This window comes from Coregonus clupeaformis, unplaced genomic scaffold (assembly GCF_020615455.1).
Source record: "Coregonus clupeaformis isolate EN_2021a unplaced genomic scaffold, ASM2061545v1 scaf0786, whole genome shotgun sequence".
NCBI classification, from domain to species: Eukaryota; Metazoa; Chordata; class Actinopteri; order Salmoniformes; family Salmonidae; genus Coregonus; species Coregonus clupeaformis.
Window position 1 is genome coordinate 12,501 of NW_025534241.1, and position 12,500 is coordinate 25,000.

General features: G+C 48.8%; 1 pseudogene; it reads left to right on the plus strand.

Annotated features, from left to right (window-relative positions):
- Positions 1–12,500, plus strand: part of LOC123485663 — a 60,242-nt pseudogene that overhangs the window by 12,175 nt on the left and 35,567 nt on the right.

A 12,500-nucleotide genomic window follows, 5' to 3' on the forward strand; every position in this document is an offset into this window, starting at 1 on the left:
CTATGCTCTAGGGGAGGACTGACTGTTTAGACCACTACACCACAGCAGCTCACTGTGCTCTAGGGGAGGACTGACTGACCACTACACCACGGCAGCTCACTGTGCTCTAGGGGAGGACTGACTGACCACTACACCACGGCAGCTCACTGTGCTCTAGGGGAGGACTGACTGTTTAGACCACTACACCACGGCAGCTCACTGTGCTCTAGGGGAGGACTGACTGACCACTACACCACGGCAGCTCACTGTGCTCTAGGGGAGGACTGACTGTTTAGACCACTACACCACGGCAGCTCACTATGCTCTAGGGGAGGACTGACTGACCACTACACCACGGCAGCTCACTATGCTCTAGGGGAGGACTGACTGTTTAGACCACTACACCACGGCAGCTCACTATGCTCTAGGGGAGGACTGACTGACCACTACACCACGGCAGCTCACTGTGCTCTAGGGGAGGACTGACTGACCACTACACCATGGCAGCTCACTGTGCTCTAGGGGAGGACTGACTGACCACTACACCACGGCAGCTCACTATGCTCTAGGGGAGGACTGACTGACCACTACACCACGGCAGCTCACTGTGCTCTAGGGGAGGACTGACTGACCACTACACCACGGCAGCTCACTGTGCTCTAGGGGAGGACTGACTGACCACTACACCACGGCAGCTCACTGTGCTCTAGGGGAGGACTGACTGTTTAGACCACTACACCACGGCAGCTCACTGTGCTCTAGGGGAGGACTGACTGACCACTACACCACGGCAGCTCACTGTGCTCTAGGGGAGGACTGACTATTTAGACCACTACACCACGGCAGCTCACTATGCTCTAGGGGAGGACTGACTGACCACTACACCACGGCAGCTAACTGTGCTCTAGGGGAGGACTGACTGTTTAGACCACTACACCACGGCAGCTCACTATGCTCTAGGGGAGGACTGACTGACCATTACACCACGGCAGCTCACTATGCTCTAGGGGAGGACTGACTGTTTAGACCACTACACCACGGCAGCTCACTGTGCTCTAGGGGAGGACTGACTGACCACTACACCACGGCAGCTCACTGTGCTCTAGGGGAGGACTGACTGTTTAGACCACTACACCACCGCAGCTCACTGTACTCTAGGGGAGGACTGACTGACCACTACACCACGGCAGCTCACTGTGCTCTAGGGGAGGACTGACTGACCACTACACCACGGCAGCTCACTGTGCTCTAGGGGAGGACTGACTGACCACTACACCACGGCAGCTCACTGTGCTCTAGGGGAGGACTGACTGTTTAGACCACTACACCACGGCAGCTCACTGTGCTCTAGGGGAGGACTGACTGACCACTACACCACGGCAGCTCACTATGCTCTAGGGGAGGACTGACTGACCACTACACCACGGCAGCTCACTATGCTCTAGGAGAGGACTGACTGACCACTACACCATGGCAGCTCACTGTGCTCTAGGGGAGGACTGACTGTTTAGACCACTACACCACGGCAGCTCACTGTGCTCTAGGGGAGGACTGACTGACCACTACACCACGGCAGCTCACTGTGCTCTAGGGGAGGACTGACTGTTTAGACCACTACACCACGGCAGCTCACTGTGCTCTAGGGGAGGACTGACTGACCACTACACCACGGCAGCTCACTGTGCTCTAGGGGAGGACTGACTGACCACTACACCACGGCAGCTCACTGTGCTCTAGGGGAGGACTGACTGTTTAGACCACTACACCACGGCAGCTCACTGTGCTCTAGGGGAGGACTGACTGACCACTACACCACGGCAGCTCACTGTGCTCTAGGGGAGGACTGACTGTTTAGACCACTACACCACGGCAGCTCACTGTGCTCTAGGGGAGGACTGACTGACCACTACACCACGGCAGCTCACTATGCTCTAGGGGAGGACTGACTGACCACTACACCACGGCAGCTCACTATGCTCAAGGGGAGGACTGACTGACCACTACACCACGGCAGCTCACTGTGCTCTAGGGGAGGACTGACTGTTTAGACCACTACACCACGGCAGCTCACTATGCTCTAGGGGGAGGACTGACTGACCACTACACCACGGCAGCTCACTGTGCTCTAGGGGAGGACTGACTGTTTAGACCACTACACCACGGCAGCTCACTGTGCTCTAGGGGAGGACTGACTGACCACTACACCACGGCAGCTCACTGTGCTCTAGGGGGAGGACTGACTGACCACTATACCACGGCAGCTCACTATGCTCTAGGGGAGGACTGACTGTGCTCTAGGGGAGGACTGACTGACCACTATACCACGGCAGCTCACTATGCTCTAGGGGAGGACTGACTGTTTAGACCACTACACCACGGCAGCTCACTGTGCTCTAGGGGAGGACTGACTGACCACTACACCACGGCAGCTCACTGTGCTCTAGGGGAGGACTGACTGTGCTCTAGGGGAGGACTGACTGTGCTCTAAGGGAGGACTGACTGTGCTCTAGGGGAGGACTGAGGGGACTTAATCTTAACCCCTCAAAATGAATACCTAAACTTAACCCTTTGACCAACTTCGACCAACTCCGTCGCCTTGTGGTTAGAGTGACCACCGTGAGATCGGAAGGTTGGGAGTTCGATCCCCGGCCGAGTCATACCAAAGACTGTAAAAATGGGACCCAATTTCGTCTCTGCACTCAGCATTAAGGAGATGGATTGGGGGTAATGCCCTGCTATATACTAGTGTGCTGTCCAGGGGGTGTCCTGGTACATCAAGCTGTCTCACTACAGAAACAGGAGATAGACTAGTGTCCTGACCAGGGGGTGTACTGTACATCAAGCTGTCTCACTACAGAAACAGGAGATGGACTAGTGTCCTGTCCAGGGGGTGTACTGTACATCAAGCTGTCTCACTACAGAAACAGGAGATAGACTAGTGTCCTTTCCAGGGGGTGTACTGGTACATCAAGCTGTCTCACTACAGAAACAGGAGATAGACTAGTGTCCTGTCCAGGGGGGTGTCCTGGTACATCAAGCTGTCTCACTACAGAAACAGGAGATAGACTAGTGTCCTGTCCAGGGGGTGTCCTGGTACATCAAGCTGTCTCACTACAGAAACAGGAGATAGACTAGTGTCCTGTCCAGGGGGTGTCCTGGTACATCAAGCTGTCTCACTACAGAAACAGGAGATAGACTAGTGTCCTGTCCAGGGGGTGTACTGTACATCAAGCTGTCTCACTACAGAAACAGGAGATAGACTAGTGTCCTGTCCAGGGGGTGTACTGGTACATCAAGCTGTCTCACTACAGAAACAGGAGATAGACTAGTGTCCTGACCAGGGGGTGTACTGGTACATCAAGCTGTCTCACTACAGAAACAGGAGATAGACTAGTGTCCTGTCCAGGGGGTGTCCTGGTACATCAAGCTGTCTCACTACAGAAACAGGAGATAGACTAGTGTCCTGTCCAGGGGGTGTCCTGGTACATCAAGCTGTCTCACTACAGAAACAGGAGATAGACTAGTGTCCTGTCCAGGGGGGTGTACTGTACATCAAGCTGTCTCACTACAGAAACAGGAGATAGACTAGTGTCCTGTCCAGGGGGTGTACTGGTACATCAAGCTGTCTCACTACAAAAACAGGAGATAGACTAGTGTCCTGACCAGGGGGTGTACTGGTACATCAAGCTGTCTCACTACAGAAACAGGAGATAGACTAGTGTCCTGTCCAGGGGGGTGTCCTGGTACATCAAGCTGTCTCACTACAGAAACAGGGAGATAGACTAGTGTCCTGTCCAGGGGGTGTCCTGGTACATCAAGCTGTCTCACTACAGAAACAGGAGATAGACTAGTGTCCTGTCAGGGGGTGTACTGTACATCAAGCTGTCTCACTACAGAAACAGGAGATAGACTAGTGTCCTGTCCAGGGGGTGTACTGGTACATCAAGCTGTCTCACTACAGAAACAGGAGATAGACTAGTGTCCTGTCCAGGGGTGTACTGTACATCAAGCTGTCTCACTACAGAAACAGGAGATAGACTAGTGTCCTGTCCAGGGGTGTACTGGTACATCAAGCTGTCTCACTACAGAAACAGGAGATAGACTAGTGTCCTGTCCAGGGGGTGTACTGTACATCAAGCTGTCTCACTACAGAAACAGGAGATAGACTAGTGTCCTGTCCAGGGGGTGTACTGGTACATCAAGCTGTCTCACTACAGAAACAGGAGATAGACTAGTGTCCTGTCCAGGGGGTGTACTGTACATCAAGCTGTCTCACTACAGAAACAGGAGATAGACTAGTGTCCTGTCCAGGGGGTGTACTGTACATCAAGCTGTCTCACTACAGAAACAGGAGATAGACTAGTGTGCTGTCCAGGGGGTGTCCTGGTACATCAAGCTGTCTCACTACAGAAACAGGAGATAGACTAGTGTCCTATCCAGGGGGTGTCCTGGTACATCAAGCTGTCTCACTACAGAAACAGGAGATAGACTAGTGTCCTGTCCAGGGGGTGTCCTGGTACATCAAGCTGTCTCACTACAGAAACAGGAGATAGACTAGTGTCCTGACCAGGGGGTGTACTGTACATCAAGCTGCCTCACTACAGAAACAGGAGATAGACTAGTGTCCTGTCCAGGGGGTGTACTGGTACATCAAGCTGTCTCACTACAGAAACAGGAGATAGACTAGTGTCCTGTCCAGGGGGTGTACTGGTACATCAAGCTGTCTCACTACAGAAACAGGAGATAGACTAGTGTCCTGTCCAGGGGGTGTACTGGTACATCAAGCTGTCTCACTACAGAAACAGGAGATAGACTAGTGTCCTGTCCAGGGGGTGTACTGGTACATCAAGCTGTCTCACTACAGAAACAGGAGATAGACTAGTGTCCTGTCCAGGGGGGTGTACTGGTACATCAAGCTGTCTCACTACAGAAACAGGAGATAGACTAGTGTCCTGTCCAGGGGTGTCCTGGTACATCAAGCTGTCTCACTACAGAAAGAGGAGATAGACTAGTGTCCTCTCCAGGGGGTGTCCTGGTACATCAAGCTGTCTCACTACAGAAACAGGGAGATAGACTAGTGTCCTGACCAGGGGGTGTACTGTACATCAAGCTGTCTCACTGCAGAAACAGGAGATGGACTAGTGTCTTGTCCAGGGGGTGTACTGGTACATCAAGCTGTCTCACTACAGAAACAGGAAATAGACTAGTGTCCTGTCCAGGGGGTGCACTGTACATCAAGTTGCCTCACTATAGAAACAGGAGATGGACTAGTGTCCTGTCCAGGGGGTGTACTGGTACATCAAGCTGTCTCACTACAGAAACAGGAGATAGACTAGTGTCCTGTCCAGGGGGTGTACTGGTACATCAAGCTGTCTCACTACAGAAACAGGAGATAGACTAGTGTCCTGTCCATGGGGTGTACTGGTACATAAAGCTGTCTCACTACAGAAACAGGAGATAGACTAGTGTCCTATCCAGGGGGTGTACTGGTACATCAAGCTGTCTCACTACAGAAACAGGAGATAGACTAGTGTCCTGTCCAGGGGGTGTACTGGTACATCAAGCTGTCTCACTACGGGTGTACTGGTACATCAAGCTGTCTCACTACAGAAACAGGAAATAGACTAGTGTCCTGTCCAGGGGGTGTACTGGTACATCAAGCTGTCTCACTGCAGAAACAGGAGATAGACTAGTGTCTTGTCCAGGGGTGTACTGGTACATCAAGCTGTCTCACTGCAGAAACAGGAGATAGACTAGTGTCCTGTCCAGGGGGTGCACTGTACATCAAGTTGCCTCACTATAGAAACAGGAGATGGACTAGTGTCCTGTCGAGGGGGTGTACTGGTACATCAAGCTGTCTCACTACAGAAACAGGAGATAGACTAGTGTCCTATCCAGGGGGTGTACTGGTACATCAAGCTGTCTCACTACAGAAACAGGAGATAGACTAGTGTCCTGTCCAGGGGGTGTACTGGTACATCAAGCTGTCTCACTACAGAAACAGGAGATAGACTAGTGTCCTATCCAGGGGGTGTACTGGTACATCAAGCTGTCTCACTACAGAAACAGGAGATAGACTAGTGTCCTGTCCAGGGGGTGCACTGTACATCAAGCTGTCTCACTATAGAAACAAGCTGTCTCTCGTTGCCTCCTGCTCCTATGAGCCATTCTGGCACACTACTTAATTAACTTTTTTAGTTGTTTCTGTTGTAACCACGCAGAGTTAATCCTGCAACCACACAGAGTTAATCCTGTAACCAAGCAGAGTTAATCCTGTAACCATGCAGAGTTAATCCTGTAACCATGCAGAGTTAATCCTGTAACCACGCAGAGTTAATCCTGTAACCATGCAGAGTTAATCCTGTAACCACACAGAGTTAATCCTGTAACCACGCAGAGTTAATCCTGTAACCACGCAGAGTTAATCCTGTGACCACGCAGAGTTAATCCTGTAACCACGCAGAGTTAATCCTGTAACCATGCAAAGTTAATCCTGTAACCACGCAGAGTTAATCCTGTAACCACGCAGAGTTAATCCTGTAACCACGCAGACTAAATCCTGTAACTACGCAGAGTTAATCCTGTAACCACGCAGAGTTAATCCTGTAACCACGCACAGTTAATCCTGTAACCACGCAGAGTTAATCCTGTAACCATGCAGAGTTAATCCTGTAGCCACACAGAGTTAATCCTGTAACCACGCAGAGTTAATCCTGTAACCATGCAGAGTTAATCCTGTAACCACACAGAGTTAATCCTGTAACCATGCAGAGTTAATCCTGTAACCATGCAGAGTTAATACTGTAACCACACAGCGTTAATCCTGTAACCACGCAGAGTTAATCCTGTAACCACGCAGAGTTAATCCTGTAACCACGCAGAGTTAATCCTGTGACCACGCAGAGTTAATCCTGTAACCACGCAGAGTTAATCCTGTAACCACGCAGAGTTAATCATGTAACCACGCAGAGTTAATCATAAAACCACGCAGAGTTAATCCTGTAACCACGCAGAGTTAATCCTGTAACCACGCAGAGTTAATCCTGTAACCATGTAGAGTTAATCCTGTAACCATGAAGTGTTAATCCTGTAACCACGCAGTGTTAATCCTGTAACCACATAGAGTTAATCCTGTAACCACACAGAGTTAATCCTGTAACCATGCAGAGGTAATCCTGTAACCACGCAGAGTTAATCCTGTAACCACGCAGAGTTAATCCTGTAACCATGCAGAGTTAATCCTGTAACCATGCAGAGTATTTCCTGTAACCATGCAGAGTTAATCCTGTAAAAATGCAGAGTTAATCCTGTAACCATGCAGAGTTAATCCTGTAACCACGCAGAGTTAATCATGTAACCACGCAGAGTTAATCCTGTAACCACGCAGAATTAATCCTGTGACCACGCATAGTTAATCATGTAACCACGCAGAGTTAATCCTGTAACCACGCACAGTTAATCCTGTAACCATGCAGAGTTAATCCTGTAACCATGCAGAGTATTTCCTGTAACCATGCAGAGTTAATCCTGTAACCACGCAGAGTTAATCCTGTAACCATGCAGAGTTAATCCTGTAACCACGCAGAGTTAATCCTGTAACCACGCAGAGTTAATCCTGTAACCATGCAGAGTTAATGCTGTAACCACGCAGGAGTTAATCCTGTAACCATGCAGAGTTAATCCTGTAACCATGCAGAGTTAATCCTGTAACCACGCAGAGTTAATCCTGTAACCATGCAGAGTTAATCCTGTAACCACACAGAGTTAATCCTGTAACCACGCAGAGTTAATCCTGCAACCACGCAGAGTTAATCCTGTGACCACGCAGAGTTAATCCTGTAACCACGCAGAGTTAATCCTGTAACCATGCAAAGTTAATCCTGTAACCACGCAGAGTTAATCCTGTAACCACGCAGAGTTAATCCTGTAACCACGCAGACTAAATCCTGTAACTACGCAGAGTTAATCCTGTAACCACGCAGAGTTAATCCTGTAACCACGCACAGTTAATCCTGTAACCACGCAGAGTTAATCCTGTAACCATGCAGAGTTAATCCTGTAGCCACGCAGAGTTAATCCTGTAACCACGCAGAGTTAATCCTGTAACCATGCAGAGTTAATCCTGTAACCACGCAGTGTTAATCCTGTAACCACGCAGTGTTAATCCTGTAACCATGCAGAGTTAATACTGTAACCACACAGCGTTAATCCTGTAACCCACGCAGAGTTAATCCTGTAACCACGCAGAGTTAATCCTGTAACCACGCAGAGTTAATCCTGTGACCACGCAGAGTTAATCCTGTAACCACGCAGAGTTAATCCTGTAACCACTCAGAGTTAATCATGTAACCACGCCAGAGTTAATCATAAAACCACGCAGAGTTAATCCTGTAACCACGCAGAGTTAATCCTGTAACCACGCAGAGTTAATCCTGTAACCATGTAGAGTTAATCCTGCTAACCATGAAGTGTTAATCCTGTAACCACGCAGTGTTAATCCTGTAACCACATAGAGTTAATCCTGTAACCACACAGAGTTAATCCTGTAACCATGCAGAGGTAATCCTGTAACCACGCAGAGTTAATCCTGTAACCACGCAGAGTTAATCCTGTAACCATGCAGAGTTAATCCTGTAACCATGCAGAGTATTTCCTGTAACCATGCAGAGTTAATCCTGTAAAAATGCAGAGTTAATCCTGTAACCATGCAGAGTTAATCCTGTAACCACGCAGAGTTAATCCTGTAACCACGCAGAGTTAATCCTGTAACCACGCAGAATTAATCCTGTGACCACGCATAGTTAATCATGTAACCACGCAGAGTTAATCCTGTAACCACGCACAGTTAATCCTGTAACCATGCAGAGTTAATCCTGTAACCATGCAGAGTATTTCCTGTAACCATGCAGAGTTAATCCTGTAACCACGCAGAGTTAATCCTGTAACCATGCAGAGTTAATCCTGTAACCACGCAGAGTTAATCCTGTAACCACGCAGAGTTAATCCTGTAACCATGCAGAGTTAATGCTGTAACCACGCAGAGTTAATCCTGTAACCATGCAGAGTTAATCCTGTAACCATGCAGAGTTAATCCTGTACCCATGCAGAGTTAATCCTGTAACCATGCAGAGTATTTCCTGTAACCATGCATAGTTAATCCTGTAACCACGCAGAGTTAATCCTGTAACCGTGCAGAGTTAATCCTGTAACCACGCAGAGTTAATCCCTGTAACCATGCAGAGTTAATCTCTGTAACTCCACGCAGAGTTAATCCTGTAACCACGTAGAGTTAATCCTGTAACCACGCAGAGTTAATCCAGAACCACGCAGAGTTAATCCTGTATCCACCCAGAGTTAATACTGTAACCACGCAGAGTTAATCCTGTAACCACGCAGAGTTAATCCTGTAACCACGCAGAGTTAATCCTGTAACCACGCAGAGTTAATCCTGTAACCATGCAGAGTTAATCATGTAACCACGCAGGAGTTAATCCTGTAACCACGCAGAGTTAATCCTGTAACCACGCAGAGTTAATCCTGTAACCACGCAGACTAAATCCTGTAACTATGCATAGTTAATCCCTGTAACCACGCAGAGTTAATCCTGTAACCACGCACAGTTAATCCTGTAACCACGCAGAGTTAATCCTGTAACCATGCAGAGTTAATCCTGTAACCACGCAGAGTTAATCCTGTAACCACGCAGAGTTAATCCTGTAACCACGCAGAGTTAATCCTGTAACCATGCAAAGTTAATCCTGTAACCACGCAGAGTTAATCATGTTACCACGCAGAGTTAATCATAAAACCACGCTTAATTAATCCTGTAACCACGCAGAGTTAATCCTGTAACCACGCAGAGTTAATCCTGTAACCATGTAGAGTTAATCCTGTAACCATGCAGAGTTAATCCTGTAACCACGCAGTGTTAATCCTGTAACCACACAGAGTTAATCCTGTAACCACGCAGAGTTAATCCTGTAACCATGCAGAGTTAATCCTGTAACCATGAAGAGTATTTCCTGTAACCATGCAGAGTTAATCCTGTAAAAATGCAGAGTTAATCCTGCCAACCATGCAGAGTTAATCCTGTAACCATGCAGAGTGAATCATGTAACCACGCAGAGTTAATCCTGTAACCACGCAGAATTAATCCTGTGACCACGCATAGTTAATCATGTAACCACGCAGAGTTAATCCTGTAACCACGCAGAGTTAATCCTGTAACCATGCAGAGTTAATCCTGTAACCATGCAGACTAAATCCTGTAACCACGCAGAATTAATCCTGTGACCACGCAGAGTTAATCCTGTAACCACTCAGATTTAATCCTGTAACCACGCAGAGTTAATCCTGTATCCACGCAGAGTTAATCCTGTAAGCATGCAGAGTTAATCCTGTAACAACACAGAGTTAATCCTGTAACCACGCAGAGTTAATCCTGTAACCATGCAGAGTTAATCCTGTAACCACGCAGAGTTAATCCTGTAACCACGCAGAGTTAATCCTGTAACCACTCAGATTTAATCCTGTAACCACGCAGAGTTAATCCTGTATCCACGCAGAGTTAATCCTGTAAGCATGCAGAGTTAATCCTGTAACCACGCAGAGTTAATCCTGTAACCACACAGAGTTAATCCTGTAACCACGCAGAGTTAATCCTGTAACCACGCAGAGTTAATCCTGTAACCACGCAGAGTTAATCCTGTAACAACGCAGAGTTAATCCTGTAACCATGCAGAGTTAATCCTGTAACCACGCAGAGTTAATCCTGTAACCACGCAGAGTTAATCCTGTAACCACGCAGAGTTAATCCTGTAACCACGCAGAGTTAATCCTGTAACCACGCAGAGTTAATCCTGTAACCACGCAGAGTTAATGGGTCAAAACATAGACGTTCATCCATAATACAGCAAATGACCACGTCAAACTAAGAGACCAGGTTACACATACAGACTAACCCCCATCCCAACCTAACCTAACCCCAAACAGGACATAGCAGGGCTTCACCTGTGAAACTAAGAGACCAGGTTACACAGACAGACTAACCCCATCCCAACCCTAACCCTAACCCCAAACAGGACGTAGCAGGGCTTCACCTGTGAAACTAAGAGACCAGGTTACACAGACAGACTAACCCCATCCCAACCCTAACCCTAACCCCAAACAGGACGAAGCAGGGCTTCATCTGTGAAACTAAGAGACCAGGTTACACAGACAGACTAACCCCCATCCCAACCCTAACCCTAACCCCAAACAGGACGTAGCAGGGCTTCACCTGTGACGACGGTACCTTAGTTATAAACCAGATTCAGTCAGGGTTAGAGTTTAGAAGCAGTTCTCTAGAACAGCCACCATTCTTTCTCATGAATATGTTATGTACATTCCTCCTCTGTTCTATTAGTTTACATGATCTTCTTTAAACATCATTCTTCCTCCCTCCCTCCCTCCCTCCCTCCTCCCTCCCTCCCTCCCTCCCTCCCCCTCCCTCCCTCCCTCCCTCCCTCCCTCCCTCCCTCCCTCCCTCCCTCCCTCCCTCCCTCCTCCTCCCTCCCTCCCTCCTCCTCCTCTCCCTCCTCTCTCCCTCCCTCCTCTCTCCCTCCCTCCTCTCTCCCTCCTCTCTCCCTCCCTCCTCTCTCCCTCCTCTCTCCCTCCCTCCCCCTCCCTCCCTCCTCCCCTTCCTCCCTCCTCCTCTCTCCCTCCCTCCTCTCTCCTCCCTCTCTCCCTCCCTCCCTCCCTCCCTCTCTCCCTCCTCCCTCCCTCCCTCCCTTTCTCCCTCCTCTCTCCCTCCTCTCTCCCTCTAGGTAATGATGAGAACAGTTGTAGTCCAGTGTTGAGGTGTCCTGCAGAGTGTAGCTGTCTGGATACGGTGGTCCGCTGTAGTAACAAGGACCTCAGCACCCTGCCTAAAGGACTGCCCAAGGACATCACAGAACTGTGAGACCTCATCTGTCTGTCTGTCTGTCTGTCTGTCTCGCTGTCTGTCTGTCTGTCTGTCTGTCTGTCTGATCTGTCTGTCTGTCTGACTGTCTGTCTGTCTGTCTGTCTGTCTGTCTGTCTGTCTGTCTGTCTGTCTGTCTCTGCAGTCTGATTATGTCTGTCTGTCTGTCTGTCTGTCTGTCTGTCTGTCTGTCTGGCTGGCTGTCTGACTGACTGTCTGACTGTCTGTCATATAAATAACTTCATCTCTTTTCTTCCTTCATTTCTCTTTCTTTCTCTCTCTTTTTCTCTCTCTTTCTCTCTCTCTTTCTCTCTCTATCTATCTATCTATCTATCTCTTTCTCTCTTTCTCTCTCTTTCTCTCTCTTTCTCTCTCTAGGTATCTGGATGGTAACCAGCTCACACAAGTTCCAGTGGAACTCTCCAATTACAAGCACTTAACACTCATGTAGGTGTCACACACACACACACACACACACACACACACACACACACCCACACACACCCACACACACACACACACCCACACACACACTAGTGTATGTCCAGAGTGCCTTGTTGTCTGCAGTCTGCCTGTAGAG